The sequence below is a fragment of the Mastacembelus armatus genome, chromosome 6 (genome assembly GCF_900324485.2).
Source record: "Mastacembelus armatus chromosome 6, fMasArm1.2, whole genome shotgun sequence".
NCBI classification, from domain to species: domain Eukaryota; kingdom Metazoa; phylum Chordata; class Actinopteri; order Synbranchiformes; family Mastacembelidae; genus Mastacembelus; species Mastacembelus armatus.
Window position 1 is genome coordinate 19,382,635 of NC_046638.1, and position 18,005 is coordinate 19,400,639.

General features: G+C 40.4%; 1 protein-coding gene across 3 annotated transcripts in view; it reads right to left on the reverse strand.

Annotated features, from left to right (window-relative positions):
• Window positions 1-17,816, reverse strand: part of mical3a (microtubule associated monooxygenase, calponin and LIM domain containing 3a) — a 74,320-nt gene extending 56,504 nt beyond the window's left edge. Inside the window, exons 1-3 of one of the 3 annotated variants that reach the window (XM_026311278.1) lie at window positions 17,664-17,795; window positions 11,597-11,734; window positions 2,137-2,468 (exon numbers count right to left, since the gene is read on the reverse strand). The gene's annotated coding sequence lies outside the window, so the exon portion shown is untranslated. Of the gene's footprint in view, window positions 1-2,136; window positions 2,469-11,596; window positions 11,735-17,663 lie in introns of all 3 variants that reach the window. The other 2 variants (XM_026311277.1, XM_026311279.1) reach the window with 2 other exon arrangements.
• Between the last annotated feature and the right edge of the window lie 189 nt (window positions 17,817-18,005).

Sequence of the window (18,005 nt, forward strand, 5' to 3'; positions counted from 1 at the left end):
ATTCCTATAGTCCTTTGTGTGATTGTACACCTTAAATGATCACTGAATTGACATGAAATGAAACATTTACTAAATGTTAATAAGTGAATGCCATAAAGTAGTCCTAATCCCAAATCATTATTAATATAAACACAGTAACTGCACAGGACACTTTGAGTTCACATCACTAAGATCAAATTCTGTGAAAACTATGTGTTTACTTAAAGTCATTCTAACAAACCATAGATATGTAGTGTCCCATGGTTCTATAGGCACCAAAGCTTGCCTTAGTGGAAAACCACTTAGGATTACGTGGACAAATTATACATTTCAAACAACTGCTTTCAAACTGCAAGACATCACATAAAAAAAAGGAGAGTGAGTCTTTGGCTGCTTCCCACAGACAGAAATATGCATTGCTGATACCCTGCTTCTCCTCTGTTACACAATCCAAGTCTTTTCCTCATACTACAGAAACATATTGTAATACAGGCTGCACATTCAAAGAACATATTAAAAGCTATGATGGTTAAACGGCTGATTCAAAGGAAAGGTCAATAACATGCAAGCCCTTAGTCAAACCCACTCAACTATCAAAGTCAAATGTGCCACTGCCAATAACTAGATCACAGTCTAATGAAAACAGCACATTCTAAAAATGTGACCACTCAAGATAAAGTTCACCCCCTTTGATAAGAAATAGGCCTTTGTCTATATTTTTAACTGATTACACTATGTGGCGATAAGCCCTTGTTAGGCTGTGCAGGAAGAAGGAACGCCTCTGCCACTATCAGCTCTCTTCACATTACCTTGTCATCTCAAGCATCCAGCAAGGTGATCTCTTCATGCCACCTCCTGTGACTGTACTCAAGTATAGTATCCTGTACTTGAAACATACAGAGTCACAAAGATGCTCAGTAAACATCAGCTTGGATACAGCCAAGGATCAGTGCTACTATTTTATTTTCAATTCAATTTCAATTCAACAGTAAATCTGTTAAGTCTCCACATCTTCAGTAAGGAGAAAAATCACAAGGGCATTTACTTCAAGTATAGATAAGAGCTATAGAGACATTCATTGAATTAAGCACCATATAATGCCATGATGCTGCCAAGATCATAAGTTAGAGGTCATACAGTTTTGTTTGTCTCAATTAGGTTTTTTGGTGACTGCTGAAAAGCACTGTCTATGTTTGGAAGATAATGAAATAATCAATTAGTGAACCTGTAGGCTGGCTTATTATGAGGGTTACATAATGCTTTCTTTATGGTGAAAAAAACATTCAGTGTCTCACTTTATTGTAAAATGGGGCCAGTACTGCATGTATGTACAGTAAGTAAGTGTATAAAGGCTCTATTATTTCTTCTAACTCAAAATGAGGATTTATTATTGAGACAATTAACCAGCAAGTGGGAAAATGAAAAAGAAAATTATGGTTATATGCACAAAACATAGCCTTTTCTTCTATTCAAAACCAGTAACCGTGCATCACATCATTCGTATGTTATTGCGATACTGATATGAGGTTCAAACCTACACTAATTTAGAACAGCAACATTTTGACTGTGAAAGGATTTGCAGCCAGAAAAGCTTAAAGGTTTCACCGCCACAAGGACATTCCTTATATGAGGTCTCCGATCAGCACAAGCTGCCCTAGTTGGATTTGCTAATTAAGCAAACCACTTGGGGATGCAGGATGTCAACCAGGTCTGCTTGTATGAAAATGATAGAAAGAAAACGTAAGGCAGACTTGGAGACAGAAACAAAAAAAAAACTGACATCAGAAGTCACAAGCAGAATGATTTGCTGCCAGATCACAATACATCAGAGCGCATCTCAACACATTATAAAACCGCCTCTAATGGCACGGAGTACCTTGTTCCCACCACACCTCTGTTTACCTCTGAGGTTTGGCACCAGCCATTCATTGAGGATCAGCGGAAGCTGATTGAATACGCACACAATGGGTTATCTACCTAAGGTGAGGCAGGCTACACATAACAAAAGAATTACACTTGATTTCATCCGAGGAATCTTCACAGGCATCTGCCATATCACATTAGCAAATACAGATGACAATAGACAGGATCAAATCTCCATTCATTTGGCTATGATGAAGCCTGATGAAAGCGGCCAAAAAAAAGTAAAGTACTTACGACTGAGGATAGACAGGCAGAAACTGAAGATCCAAAAAGATATTCCTCTAATGAGATTTGTTCTCCTTTTTTTTATTCCTCCCTCCCTTTCTTCTTCTGTTCCTGCCTGTCCTCAAGCCTTCTTCCCCCCCTCTTCTCACCACAGCAAGATGCTGCCTGGACCAGTGCTCGTTGTCATGGTAACCAAGACTAGGGGGATTCTCACGTGACTGGATCACCCTGGATGTTGATTGGTTGGACTCATAAAAGTAGGAAGGGAGGGATGGGGCGGGTAGAGGATGATGTCACACGCCCACAGGTTCACAAATGGGAGGCATCCTCGGTCAAGCTGCCTGGAAGCACAGACACAGACACAATGAGTGTCTTTTTAAGGTGGGGTTGAGCTGATGTGAAGGTATTAGACAGTCAAGCATGATTCTATTCAATCTTAGTGGCATCCTGGCTGATTTCTAGAACTTCTGCCTTACTGATCTCAGATGACAGGCTCAGCTCTAGAGCTCTATCTCAGCTGTTCCCCAATGCTGCTGCCGCTGCTGCCACAAAAACATGTTCAAACACTGTCAGGGGCCAAAATGCAGAAATAACACAAGTGCTTCATGACTTATGAAAACACTCATATTTGGCAGCTTGACTCGCCAGCCTACCATACTTCAGCTGCTCCTACAGGGGCTGCAGGGGGCTATTTATAGCATTGCAGAAACCAGCCAGATGCATAACTGAGCCTATTTAATCTTAGACACAGTAATATTCATGTTGCATGCAAAGGCAAACATTAAAACATTAAAACAGTTAAATGTCAATGACACATACAACATAGAGGCTCCTGCTCCTGCTGATAACGAGCAAATGACCTAAATGTTTTTCCTGAATTAGGAAATGACATCAAGTCATTTAGCCTTGTGTATACCTTAAACAGTGGTTGAAAAATACAAAAACTATGGACATGAACTGAACAGCCTAATTCCACAGCCATTATTGTGTAATGATAAGTGCCTGCTGTCATACATTTTACAAGTGTTTAACAGACTTGAAAGCTGAGGAAAGACTTGGCACAAAAACAGCAGCAATGAAAGCGGCATTTAGCTGTTGAGTGAAAGAGAAAAAAAACTTTCTGTGTTCATAGAGGCAATAAAAGATTTCAGAGAGCGAGCCTGGGTGTTTTACATCCCTTTTGGGGGAAAGTAGGTCTCTGTCAATTTCACGCTCATTCCCTGCGATGACATGAGTAATCATGGGCCAAGTTTGTTGTCCAGGCTGTTGTGTAACGGTCTGGGATTGGTCAAGGCTTCGCAGAGATGAGAAAACGTTCTTGTTCTGGGATAATCTAATGTTGTTTCTCTGAGCTGATGTCATGTGTTGCTGTTGTAAAGTACTGAGCATGGAGAAGACAAGTCTTATGATACATGCATTGACAAAAAGAGAAAAGGAAAGATAGTATATGGCCAACCATCACCTCAACCAAATCTGATCACAACACAACAAATATGCACAAGTTATATAAGTCATAACTGTCAATCCAATCAATTAACTACCACTGTATTTAAGTTTCACCCTCTACTGTAACTTTCCAAAACAATATCTTCATCTATTTTACAATGCAAATGTTAAGATGTGTTTCTGTGTTTATACACTTTCTGTGTAAATATTTCCAAACACCTTTCATCTTCAGATGTGTTATTACATTCAACGCACAAAGTAATGTCCAACAATTTTTTATTATGTCATACAATACTATATTTTAGAAGAAACAATAAAAGTAGAAAACATGTCAAAGATGATCTAACTCACATTTCCTAAGTGGTTTTAAAACATGTAACAATTTTGCTATTTTAAATCTGTATTTTTCATCTTTTTTTCTGGATTCTAATTATTTGCTACTGTACACGTTCCATGCAAATCAATGTAGCTCAGACATCATGCTCCAAAGACAGCCAGGGCTAAGTAGTATGCAGCCATTTTTTTTTTTAATGTTATAAGTGGGCAGTGAGCCTTATTAATAAAACATGCACCACTGTCTCCAAAGCCATCTGTTTCTCTACAACCAGCAGACACTGCACACATATAGTAAAGGTCCTGTTCACAATAACAGGAAACATTTTTTTAACATATTTTGATAATGGCAGACTTTCTGAGGTCACAAGTTGATTGTTTCCCTCTTCCAAAAGATTCTGGTGCCATGTCAGTGAATATCGCACAGTATACTGAGAATGTCATTGATTTTTGCCACCTCAATCAAGCCTCACATACAGCATCTCTGCCCTTTCTCATTTTATGCGAGCATGGATAGATGAAGGAGATGATGAGAGCAGTGATACTAATAGGTAATCTCATCATGTTCATGGCCTGCCATCAGGATCAGGTTACACGCCATCGAGCACTGGACTACACAGGAGAACATAATGAGTACAGGAGTACTAATGCAGAGCAATGCAACCAGTAAAATTAATCTTACTGCATCTCACTTTCATTTTTTTGGAGAGGATAATTAAATTATGTAATCGGGTTAGGTCAATTGGTAAATGAATCATTTTGCGAAAACATACACCAGATAATTAAAAATTCACCTTTTTTCTTAAAAAAAAAAAAAATCATATTGTGGAATCTTTCAGTCCCTTCATAAATAATACTGCAAATTGTACAATACAACAAAGTGTATTTAACAACACCTGACTGTCAAACAACAAGACTGCATGTCTACCACCACAGTAGCAGCTCTGTGAGGCTGCAGTAATTTAAGCTGTGCTGCACTGCTCTGAGCTAAATGCAACAAGTCAGCATGCTATACATGCTCATGCAGGCCTATAATGTTTACCCTGGCCACCATCCTATAATGTATTAGCTTGGTAACATTTACTTATTAGCACTAAAAACAATATACTGCAGATCAACATCGGCTGATGGAACTTTTACAGAATAAAAGTTTGACCTGCTGGTGGTGCTAGAGGAAAAGTCTCTGACTCACCAAAGTCATTAGGACCCATCCATGGGGACTACAATATCCCCAAATCTGTATAAAATTTCATGGTAATCCATCCAAAGATTGTAAAGATATTTTAAATCCAGACCAACATTATCATCAATGAAGCCATTCAACCATGCTTTTTGCTACTTAGTCATTAGTGTAAGAAACAGGAATCAGAGGATTATTGGATGATGCATGTTCCTTATACACTCTAACGTGCACACACACACTCTCACACACATGTAAATATGATATCTGAATTTCCAGGAAATTGACTACATAATATACAACACATGGCTCCATGAGACCAGGATGTATACAGCTTTCATATAGAAGCTCTCTGTTTGAACCCATATATAAACATAATACAAACCCTCTTAGTCCAAACAGACAAGTGAAAAATAACTTCCCAGTATCACTACAGTATTTTAGGCAACATGAGCCCAGCCATTGCTGAAACATGAACATTTCATTTTCTCCAAAAACATGGAGCACTAACCGTGCAAAGATAAACCAGCTCCAGTTGGCTACCACTGAATTTGATGGGTAGAGACTGAGCTTGTAACTATTTCTGAGGACAGTGGAAGAGGGTCTGACAGAAATAAAAGTCAGTGAACAAAAAGATACTGAATAAAAACACACTGGCAAAACGAGGTGGAGGAGAGAGAAACAGCAGACAATGAGGTCTGGCTGCGTCTGTGGTCAATCTCAGGCAGTCTAAATTTAACTGGTGTTTAGGAGACCTCAGACCAGTGCTGTGTGAAGACCGAAACAGCAGCAGTGGTCAGGGTGTGGCTACACTGGACCCACTTCTCGCCCGGCTGCTCATTTAACGTGTCCGTGACCTGCTACCATGATATGCTATAAATCCAACATTGCCAAGAAGCTAAAAGGGTCAGACATCAATGCTGTGATGCTCTGTCACCGACCCCTTCCTGACCCTTAGCAACCATGGTTGTATGGTATCCCTAGAGCCACTATTAGTGTGGCTAAAAAAACCTACAGCAAGATGTTTGGCTTGGTCTTTCCATAGCTCAGCTTGTAGATGATGATGTACAGAAACAAATTCGCTAATCGAATCTCTGTTTCTGCCTGACAGTAAACACTAATGGCAGGGCAGCCTTTAATGGTCTCACTAAGACTTCTGACACACACTGTACCTCTACAAACAGGTAGCACATAGTTCAATAGTGCAAGACAGAGAATTTTTTATTTTAATACATCGATGGAAAATCAACATAAGGAACACAAATATGGTTGTAAATAATTCTACTGTGTGTGTGTGAGTGTGTGTGTGTGTGTGTGTGTGTGTGTGTGTGTGTAATGCAATTTTATTACCGCAGAGCTCCAAGGACTCAACTTAAACTAACAAGTTTAAACACTGATGTGCCGTCAGCTTCAGATCACTGCACTTAACCCTTGGATGGCTCGAACATGGCTTTAAACAGATTCAGTTACCATGGCAACCAGATTTTCTACCTGTCTTGAACAATATTTTCATCTTACCCACTGTCCTGCCAGCTAAGCAAGCTATAGTCTGTCACATGTGGGAGGCCAGAGTAAAACAAACTTTGTTATACAGACTTAGACTTGAAAGAAATGTCCAATTCAGTTTTGTATTTATCAGTAACATTCAGATTTTTTAAACCTTAATGTGAAATGCAAATTTAATGCAAATGTCAAAACATACCAGACACAACAGAGCAAGGAAATGAGTAATTGCACCTAAATCCATGGCATCAGATGATAAATTGAATTACTGTGTATCACAAGGTAATATTTCCAGACATGAATGTTTTCTTTGATTTCTCAGTTCATTTCATTTATCAGCAGCACAAACAAACTCATGATGGCTGGAAGACAGTCTCAGTGCCGTGGAACAGTAAAGCTCTCTAGTGTACATGAACCAGAAAGCCCATGTTAATATCATTGCAGAACTTCATTAGAAATGATAATAAACTCCTCTTGATAGATATTTTCTGCACTTCATTACTTGATTTATACACATTTGTCTTTGGCTGCCACAGGCTGACATGAGTGCACAACAACAAAGATTAAACAATCAGCTTGATAAGGACACATAAAAGTGCAATACCAAAAGGACCTACACAATAGACTCACATCTCTCTTTCATTTTATTAGTTTGTTTTGACTAAGTAAAGTGGCTAATCAGTCCATTCATTGTTCCAAAAACAGACTCCAAACAGAGTGTCCTTGCGACTGGACCAGAATTTTAATTGTACTCTGCTCTGTGCTGCCAAGGTGTATACTCACTAGTCTGATCAAACTAGTTCCTCGCCGAGAGGCACTAACTGTAATCAGCAGTCAGTAAACACAGTCCTGAGCAAAGCTTTTGCATTGCCATTGGACACAGTGTGGAGCTCATGTTTACACAGTGACCTCAAAGTTTAGTACAAATCAGACATCCTCTCTGAGATGTTTGCATGAAGATTTTGTTCATCTGTGATCACAACATAAGCTGAGCTGTTTTATTGTTCCAAATCAAAATATAAATCTTGACCACAACTTATAATGTGAAAAAAATCTGTCATGCTCCTTATCTAAGATTAAGTATTTGTTCATCAGCTCCCACTTTGCATTTTTATTCCATCTCATATGGGCAAATGTTGACTCAGTAATTCCACAATTGGCTGAGGTCATGGTTTTAGTCAGGTCTTGAACTTGATACAAAGGGGCCATGATGGTCACGTTCCGCAGGTTCTGTGCACAAACACAGCTCAAGGACAGCAACCAAACACTGCTCTGTCTTTACACTGAGATAACACAAAAACACACATGGACACACATGCCTGTAACACAAAGACACAAAACAACCAACACATAGAAACAGTCCCACACTTGATGCACACTGTTACCAGAGATTGCTGTTGTTGCAGGATGCTGACTGTTACAACAATAGCAGCTTCAGTCCTGTATCTTACACAGGACTAGGGGGGTGTTTTTGCAAATGTACAGTTCCTGTCAACTTTTCACTTGGTCAAATGCTGAAGAAACAATGTGATAGTGCCAGTATTACTTCCTGTAATGATGATTGTTTATTCTTCTCTCAGATCTCTCTGTGCTGCATGTCTACACACCAGCCTCCTACTGTCAGCTCTCAGTTCCTGGGGGCCACTAACACAACAGGTCACAGATAGAGGTGACTGCAGAGTCCAGGTATTTTAAATTTAAAGGTCACGTGGAGAGAACAACTGGCCTGGGAATGTTTAAATGGAAGCTTTTCCAGAAAGGCATCCTGTGACTACCACAGGACATGAGAGACATGACACCATGAGAGGAACTGTCAGTTAATCACGTAGGAGGGTGTCGAACTCAATTCATAACTGAGCCTCTTACAGCACCAAGTTGATCATACTCCAATTAGACATGAGTTACACACTTGTGTCACTTGTGTCACTATTTTTGATGATTTATTTGTGATCACATTGATTTTGCATTTGATCATATACTGGTACTTCATGTGGTGACATGAAGGCAACATCTTATTCCTCTTTTTTTGCTCCTAACACCCACTTCTCCCACTGCTCTAAACTCTCACACTCCCATCTCATCAAACCAGATCTTTGCCTTTTATGTCGATGCAAAACAGCAGACACACAACTATCGTCTGCAGCTGTTCTAATATTGTGACATGTGATTTCTGGCTGGCACAAAGAGCGCTCGTAATGAACGACTGGGAGACAAAGCCTGGGAGATCAGGGAGCTCATCTCTGCGGCCTCTCCACCCAAACACACGCCATTGTGTTTATTGTGCATTCTGCTACACTTTATGCAACGCTGTCTCTGTGCTCTGAGAGACGTCCACACATGCCAAGACTACACACTGAGAGCCTACTACTGTCGCCACTCTACAACCCACAATCATAAAACAAACATGGAAATCAGGGAATCAGGGAAAAAGTGTTATCTGCATAAACCACGTGTTGAATAAACATGACATTAAGCAATGTTTTTTAAAATGAAACCTTATCAAAGGAAGACAGTGATTGAATTCCTTATCTTCTGAGAGAACAAACCTGCTTTTGTTCTGCTGTTTGCCCTGCTTTGTCACTCTTTGACAAGATGTTTTAAAGTTATTTATTCATCCTGCTGCTAACACGTGTTTTCAGTGTGCTTTGCAGCCTCTATCACACCCATAGATAAACAAGATCAAACAAGCAAAGCCTCAGTCTTTTTAGGTTCTTTTTAAATCAGCCATTAGGTCCTTCCTCTCATCATCTACAACTGATACTTTCAGGAGGGATAAGCTGGGCCTAAATGATTAAAGCATTCAGCTAATCTCTCAGAACAGGACAATTAAGATGAATTAGGTTAAAAAGACAGACGCCAAAAATACACCAGCAAAACGTCACCAGCAAAGAATCCAGAGCCTTAAGGTACTGTATGAGGACTAAAATTGGATAGTTAACACTAAACAAAAGACAGCTGATGTTAATGGCTCAGTAGGACTGAGCTCCATGAAAATGGATAAAAAAATATTCCATGGCATCATAACTAATAGTTGCTGAGCCATTTCTCAAGAGAAGAAAGTCAATTCTTATGGAGGTGCTATGTTAGGATGTTAGGAAGTCCTTTAGGGATTGTAAATGACTATTCAGTACATGGAAATACACACAAGACCGTCAGCTTGGATAGTGGTGGATTGACTGTCACAGCAAAAAAGAGAACAAATAAATAAAGAATACACACAAGCAAAAACACAAACATGGCCACCGACCATCAAAACAAAAAGAATGCTCTCAATTAAAATTTTGTTAAGAAGAACAATAATTGTCAGAAATTCCCTGTATTTTCCCTTTACAATAAGGCAAAACAACACTTGCACATTCTATTTATCTAGTCCTTACTTGAGAAGCATGTGGCAGGAGTAGAACAAATAAACAGCCTTGTTTGGAGTTAAGAGATTCCATAAACTCACCTTGAAACAATCCTTTATGCAGCCAAAATGCTAAAAATGTTATGCATGTACAACCATCACAGCCAAATGTATCTGATTATGAAATAAAAAACAGACTGAGGGAATCATGTCAGGGTCCAGTTATTTTGATAATCCCGGAGTTGAGGCATGACCTCACTGAAGAGGCCTTGTATGTCATGTCCGCCCTTTTTTCTTGGCTTAAGGCTCTAGACAGTTGGCTCCTCGTGATGCATGACGACATGAATAACACTTTGATCTGAGCTGCCTCTGGCATATTTGGGTTGTTGCAGTGTTAATGTGTAAACACTGAACATGGTTCAGTGAGGTTCCAAAACAAGCACACTTGTATTGTGAAAAGGCACATTGAAAGATAGAGATGTTGACTTTTTTACTTGCCAGTCTCAAAAACATCAATCAGGGCAATCATGCAGATGATTTTCACATATGAGGATTGCACAAAAGATGAGTAATAGAAATGCCAGCTTTCAGTAACTTTATATATGTAGTATATTGTAATGCATCCTCCTGTGAAACTGGAATTTCTGTAACCATGTGTCAGAAAGCAGAATGTTTCCAGATGGTGAATAAATAACACAAAAAAGTTTCATCCAAAAATCATCCTAAATTAAGATGGATTTACTTTGAAATATACAGTATAAATGACTGCAGGCATGAAAGCAAAGCAAATGGTGAGTCATCCTGCAATTTTCTATCATTTGTGTTTTGAGTACTAAGAAATATTAGGGAAAAGACCTGGTCTATCCCATGACACATATGACCTGAAAAAGGGCAAAGAAAAGTGACAACAAAATGAGTAAAGATGAGAAAATGGAGTTGTTTTTTTCACAGCTCACAACAAATACACGGCTAAATGTGGCACTGCAGTCAAATGTAAATGAACGCCTAAATCAAGAAAAACTGACCATTTATATCAATTTGCATACCCTAATATGGTTGACAGTATATTTGCCTCCATAGCCTTACGTGTTATTTCCCTGGACTCTTTAACTAAAGCCTAAGCTTTTACAAACCCTTGTAAATTTGCTTGCATGTGTAAGTGCAAGTGTGTGTGTGTGTGTGTGTGTGTGTGTGTGTGTGTGTGTGTGTGTGTGTGCGTGCTGTGAGCAACATTTGGCTTGCAGCTTTCACCATGACATCAGCTCTGATCTGTGACCTCATGTCTTTGTTTTCTCTCCTCATTCTCCCCCATCCCACAGAGCTTGTCATTAAGAGAGGAAAAGAAAAGCTGGCTTTATCACCTCTTAAAAAACACTCCACCTGAGTAACGGTACCAGTTTTCCCTTTAGTTCATATTATATTACACCTATTAAACAGAGGCCATGCTGGCATGCATCTAGTTTGAATGCACAAAAACATAATTATAGTGTATATGTCCTGTATACAAGCTGGATGTCATCCAGAACAACAACATTGGTTCATATATAGAAGGCATCCCATAATTTTCTCATCTAGTGAGGGTGTGGAGCAGAAGGTTGGGTAACTTTAAAATCCCGTAGTCAGCCTTACTGTGGTGTGACTTAACAGGTTACCACACTAACCTTGCTCTCTCGGACTGAGGCTCTGTCAGCATCTCTGTGTAGCTGTTTTTACAGCAGCTGTGGCTGCATGTGTTCATCTTGTACTGTGTGTCATACCATGTCTTCTTCTTTCCTGACGTCCACAGAGATGAATGCAGCCTGGGCGAAAGAGAGAGGTAGTGAGATATCTCAGTTATAGTTTAAGGATTGATGTGGACCATGCAAAAGCAGCTAAGGCTGCACTTTTGCCCTCTCTCCCATTGCTGAGGCAAACTCCACTGAAGGCAAGAATAAAACAGCCCAGCCACACCCGGAGTAGCCAGCCATAATCAATAGGACTTTATGCAGAATATATTTGGGGCAAAGAAGGTTCCCACAATCCATGTGACAGGCTAGAGCTCAGCCACTTCCAGGAAGTAAAGAGATGTGGATTATGGAAATTGAATGTTATTCTCCTCAGAATGCTCACACTCAGCTCTCCGTCTGTCCCTTGGGTGTTGAACCTGCATGAGTGCCCAGATGGAATCCCCACCTTGTCAGACAGACTTTCTTTACTGCAGCACTCAATTGGAACTCTTCATCTCTACATCAGCACTATCCTGTAGCAAACCTATCCGTGAGTCCACCAATCCATCATGTCAGTTTGGAGACTGGTTCCTACGTTACATAGGTGTTTGTTTAGTTCTGTTTGGCTAAAGAAATCCAGTCAAAGTGTAAGTGTATGTCCAAAGTGTATTTCTCCGACAGGGAAGGACAAAAAAGGCTGATGATAATTTGGATGAAAAGCCTCTGTAGATGGCAACAGAGTTTTAAAGCTGAATGGCTGTTTGACATTTTGTGGTCAAATGTCAAACAGCAGACTTCTTCATACATTAGGACAGTCTACCAAAATTCCAATACAGCCAGTAGAGCAGTGCTTGAGTGCATTGATACAGTACATGCTGACAACCTGCTTATTTGACCTTGACAGTAATGTGATGACTCATGCCAAGGTTCTTCAATGACCGTGTAAAGTTGCCTTTGAATGGTGTTATGTTACTCGTGTCTAGGTTCTCAAGTTATGACAGAAACTGGTGTCTTAAAATGTTGGAGCAAACAGAAGTTACTTTCAGTCATGCAGCGCAGACGATAGTAGCAGCCACATTCATTTTGATGCTCACCAACATCAAATGTAAACGTGTCAATAAATGACATCAAAAACTCTGATATTGCAATTTGGTGATTCTTTCTCAGCAATATTTATCAGGTTTTTCCATAGACAGGTGACTGTTGTGTAACTGACATGACGTCTGTCTGCAAGTTGATCTCAGTGGGATTGGGAAGAAGAACCACCAGGGAGGCAGCTGTAGAAAAGACCTATATGCAGTTTAGATTCTCCTCTCTCTCTCTCTCTCTCCCTGCATGTGTGTGTGTGGATGTGAGTCATATATCTGAGTGCGTGTTGCATCTATTTATGAGCACCTGACCCCATGACAGACCTCATGCCAGCACTCCCTGGCCTGTGGGTGTAACTTGTTCCTACTTGCTCTTCTCAAAGTTCAGAGCAGCCATATCCAGTTTTCTGCTTCTCTGCTTCTCCACAGATCTTTGCTCCCTGCTGACCCACTTCACACACATGCACAATTGCACACATCTACATAGTGATGCAATACACAGTTATATACGCAACAGTACAAATATTAGAGAAGAGGTAGGTCAGATACTGAAAAAAAATCAATCTTCTCCATCCAAGTTAAACCAAAACCATGAGCTGCATTATAATGTGACGCTCTCTAGAGCTGAAGGGTTATTTCTGTCTGTGGGGTTGTTACTAATAGCAACACCTTTCATATTTCATTTAATCAAGGGTCCACGGTTAATAATAATTAGTGCAGCTTTAATGAGCCCATTTTAACTTGTAATGTCAATAACTCAGTGTATGAATAATAACTAACTAATTTACATATACAGCATGACTAACTTCCTAATTAAAGAAAAAATAGCAGTTCAAAGTAAAACTGTGTTTTCAGAATAAATGTAACCCAGAACTGCCAGAACTGATTCTGTGGCTGATTTGAAGAATCAACTCTAGGCACAGTAGCAGTTTTGGGGGTAAGATCTGCTACTTTGGGGGACCTGGGACTACAAGTTGCCCACAATCTGTCATAAATCTTGCCTGAATATGGCAACCAGGTGAGAAGGATCTAGGCTGCTGCTGAGCCAGGCAGTTTTGGCTGCCTTGGAAATTTGAACAACCAGTGGTCAGATTTGTTCATATACATAACAGTGCCCACAGAGTACAGACAGCTGTGTGTCACCTAAAACTATTCATTTGCTCACACTCTGCATGTGTTTTAGAGAGTAATAGAGGCCAGGTAAAATCATCATACAGACACACAGATCATTTTGTCAGTCTTTTCCTTACTTAAGTTATTCACACAGTTCTACCCAAACTGCCACATTTTCAGGCCACCCTCTCACCTCTGACAGGTTAATGTGATGAGGTGTAAATGAAGGGCATGTGGGCAGTAGACTACACATCTGACAAGAGGGAGACCTATAACAGCATCTCAACAGTCACAGCTACAGTCTCAACTACAACTGATGTGCCTCAGCCTCAGAGAGAAAAACTCTACAGTAACTGGCTTAAACTTTTTGCTGGTTTTGTTGACTTTATATATCATTATCACACAAAGCACCGCATAAGGTCATGGTCACGGTTAATGGTTGTATGTCATTGTTCTAAATCTGCGTCATATCGAAAATGCTTCAGCGGACTTTACATGTGTATTTAAGCAGAAACCTGATACAGAGGTCAGCAGTGTTCTCACATCATCATATGGTGCCCATATGTTCCCTGTGCAGTCAGATGAGCAGATATTATAAAGCAGACCACAATCTCATTTTAAAGACAAGCTGTTAGTTTTGAAAAATATAGGTAATTTTCTTAAAATTAAACACTTGTTCCCAGATGTTTCCAGTAGTTCTGCCCATCATCCTAGAATATGTAGCTCACTTGTGTCAAGTCTTGTTTTTCTTCAGCATGTTCTTAACAAATGACAATTTCTTAAAGACTAACAACACTCCTGTTAAAGATTAAAGTGGACCACATAAGTCCAGTAGAGTCAAACAAACATCTAACACAAGTCATGACTGATTTAGTCGGGGAGAGTCTGACAGTAACAATGGCTGACTGCCTCTATAGTGTAACAGAGGCTGGATGTTATTTCAGTTATTACAGTGAAGGAACCTGTACATCTGTTTACAGGATAAATGAGAACTAAAAACTATGAAGAGACTTTATGAGATTATGCGCATATAAATACGTGCAAACTGGAGAATTTGGAGAGCTCTATGTGGAAACCAACAAAGTTTTGTGGTTGCTAAATGAATTAGCTTGGCTGTAGTGGTCTTAAGTGCCAAAACTCAGACGTGCTTTTAAGGTTTCTTTTTTTTTTTCAAACTGGATTTCTAATCAAAATCAAACCCACATATTGATGTTTTCAGCAGGAGAAAAATGAAGAAACATCTGTTAAGGTTTCTTTGTATCAGCAAAATAAATGCAGGATTTAAAAAACAAAGACCAAAGCAGCCAAAGTAGTTTTGAATCTGATCTGCAGCCAGAGATGATACAAGCAACAAAAACATGGCTCAGTCCATAATATGGAGACTGTTCAGCCTTTTCCACTTTTCTGCTTTACAAACCAGTGGTCCAGTGTGTCCTGAGCAGAGCCCACTGCATTTCGCTCATGCCCTCTGATGAAGTTACTCTATGTGTGATACGTGCAGGTTAGTTTTGTAGTCAACCCTGATTTGGAAAAGAACAGTCGGACCTAAAAACATACACCCCTGCAGTGTCCATCTGCTGAACAAAACAAAGCTATTAATAATAGCTTAACAGGATTATCTGCTATTTGAAATGTCAGAGGGACAAACACGTTACAATACAGTTATATATGTACAATTGTATTTGTTGTACAGACATAGGCTGATGAACATACTCTTTTGTGTTTTTGTCCTTTTTTCAAACTTTTTTAGGCCATCCATTGTCTTTCCCATTCACTCCCATCTGTACGCTTCTTCTGACTACACTCAGTGGCTTCAGTTTACATTATGAACTAGCCTCCTCTCTCACGTACACACTTGCACTAAAAATCATCACTCTGTTCCTGCCAGAGCTGCATTCTGCTGCTGCTGACTGCCCTGAAAACGCCCAGAGGCTGAGATCCGCAAGACAGCAGTGCAGAGAGATCCAGTGTCTGCCAGCAGAGATTAACGCTGTCAGAGGATCAGCTCAAGCATTCCGGGTGGCTTCATAAAGTTTACAAAAGTACGTCTGCCCCAGGACTATATACAGTGCATGATTTAACATGAAAAAATGCATACTGTGCCTAATAACCATGTAGTTTTTGTATGGGATTTTCTTTTCCCCCATATATTTACCTTGAAATCTCTACTTGATCAGTCCTTATCAGATCCAGGTTTCTAGAAATCTGGATCTTATATAAAATATACCCTAAAAAACATCCCAGCACAATAAACATATTTAATGTTCTCACCCTCTCTGATCGAGGGTGACAACAGTTTGGCTGTGGCAGAAGTCCAGCAGCAGCTGACAGCCAGGATCAGTGTCTGAAGTCAGAGCAGAGGGCAGCTGCTGAGCAAATGGGCACCCTCTTATGAATGACAGCTATTCACCTCCCCCTTGAACATCACATGAGCGCTGCCTCCTACTCAGCACAGCACAGCACAATATCACACTGTGTCTTTTGATACAGTAGAGCCTGGTGGGGACAGAGATGGAGATAACCTGCACCATGACCTTGAGAAGAGCAATTGTCCAGTGGTGACAAAAGGCAAAAGAGTTTAGAGCAAGATTTACCTGACCAGGCACAACATAGATTGATGGTGCGTTTAAAGCAGCTATGTTTGGTTCTAACCTCAGAGAAAATACAGCTCTACATCATGTAGCAGAAAGTAGGGCAGCACTAGCCACTGGCAAAAGAAATAATAATATTCTTTCCTTCTCTAACCTTCACTTTTCTTTCTCACAGCTGCTTGTTCATATTAGAGATGACACTAGAGGACCTTGTCTCCTCGCTACAATGTCAGCTGTGTCTGCCCATGATGTACACGTGTGCACGCAATGCCACCTTATCCTTACACTCTACCATTTCTGCATCTCTCACAACCCTGCTTCCACCTCTTGCACCCTCCTGATGCCTGAGTCAGACAGAGAAATGAGAAAATGACCCAATTACAGAGCAAGGATAACCTGGGACCAGAATGTGGGCACTGGGAGGGCTGGAGCAGGAAAGATGGTGATGCGAAAGAGAAAGGGTGGGGGCATCTCAGCGTTTAGACAACAAAACAAAGATGCAGTGACATCATCACTGCTGGAATTATGATCATAAAAAGAGAAAATCTGAAACTGGTTGAGAAATGGGTTGTGTTTAATTATACAAAAAGCATTCAGTTGCGCTGTAAATATTTCCACATACAGGTGAGACCTCAGAAAATGAAAACAGTGACATCTCTTGGTGACAGCAATGCCAGTATGTCTGATAATGCAGAAAATGCCTGGCTGCTGCAGTGTTACTATCAGCCAACCAATCATGCCAGTGCTGCCATCGATTCCTACGCTGTGATTCTGATGCTGTGAAACAGTGCAGCATCCAGTGTTGCATGATAAACAGAGAAGCCATGCTGGTAAACAAGAAGGGTGAGGACGACCTCCTCCCACAGCAACACTACTGCAACCATGTTTATAGCTGCAACGGACGCCATAGTAGGCTGATGTAAAAATACCACAGACATGTCTGTTTCTGACAGGCTTGTGGAGGAACGTGCTATGGCGACTGAGTGTATACACACACACACACACAAATGCAGCAACTAGATTGCAAAAGGTCCAGTAACCTTCTCCAGGAGAACACAAACATATACCTTGGTTACAAAAACAAACAGCATTTAAGGGCTTCCTGACTGCTCTGGTTGAGAAACTCTTCCTACTGCATCCACAAATTCCTGAGCTGTAACTCCCATTACAGCCACAGCCATACAACATCCACACACACAGTGAATGGCAGGTTGGTAGCAATCTACTCACAAGTGCTTCTGATTCTCTGCTGGGAGCAGTGTAAAGGAAATATATCCTCTTTTCTGCTTAAGGATTTGTTTCACACTTGTCCTCCTCCCTGCTCTCCTTGTCTCTCTGTTTTTCACCAGCAGACTGAAAGCAGCTGAAGGCAGACAGGAGAGAGAGAGAGAGAGAGAGAGAGAGAGAGAGAGAGAGAGAGATCTGCAGTGCTGTAACTCTGTCAGTATGCTAATGCCTGGATCTGCTCTGCCTCCCTCTCAGTCTCCCTCCTCCTTCTCCTCCCTTCCCTCCCTGAGTTTTCTCCAAGGTCAGTGGGTAGAACTGCCTGTTTGACTCCTCCCTTAGTGGACA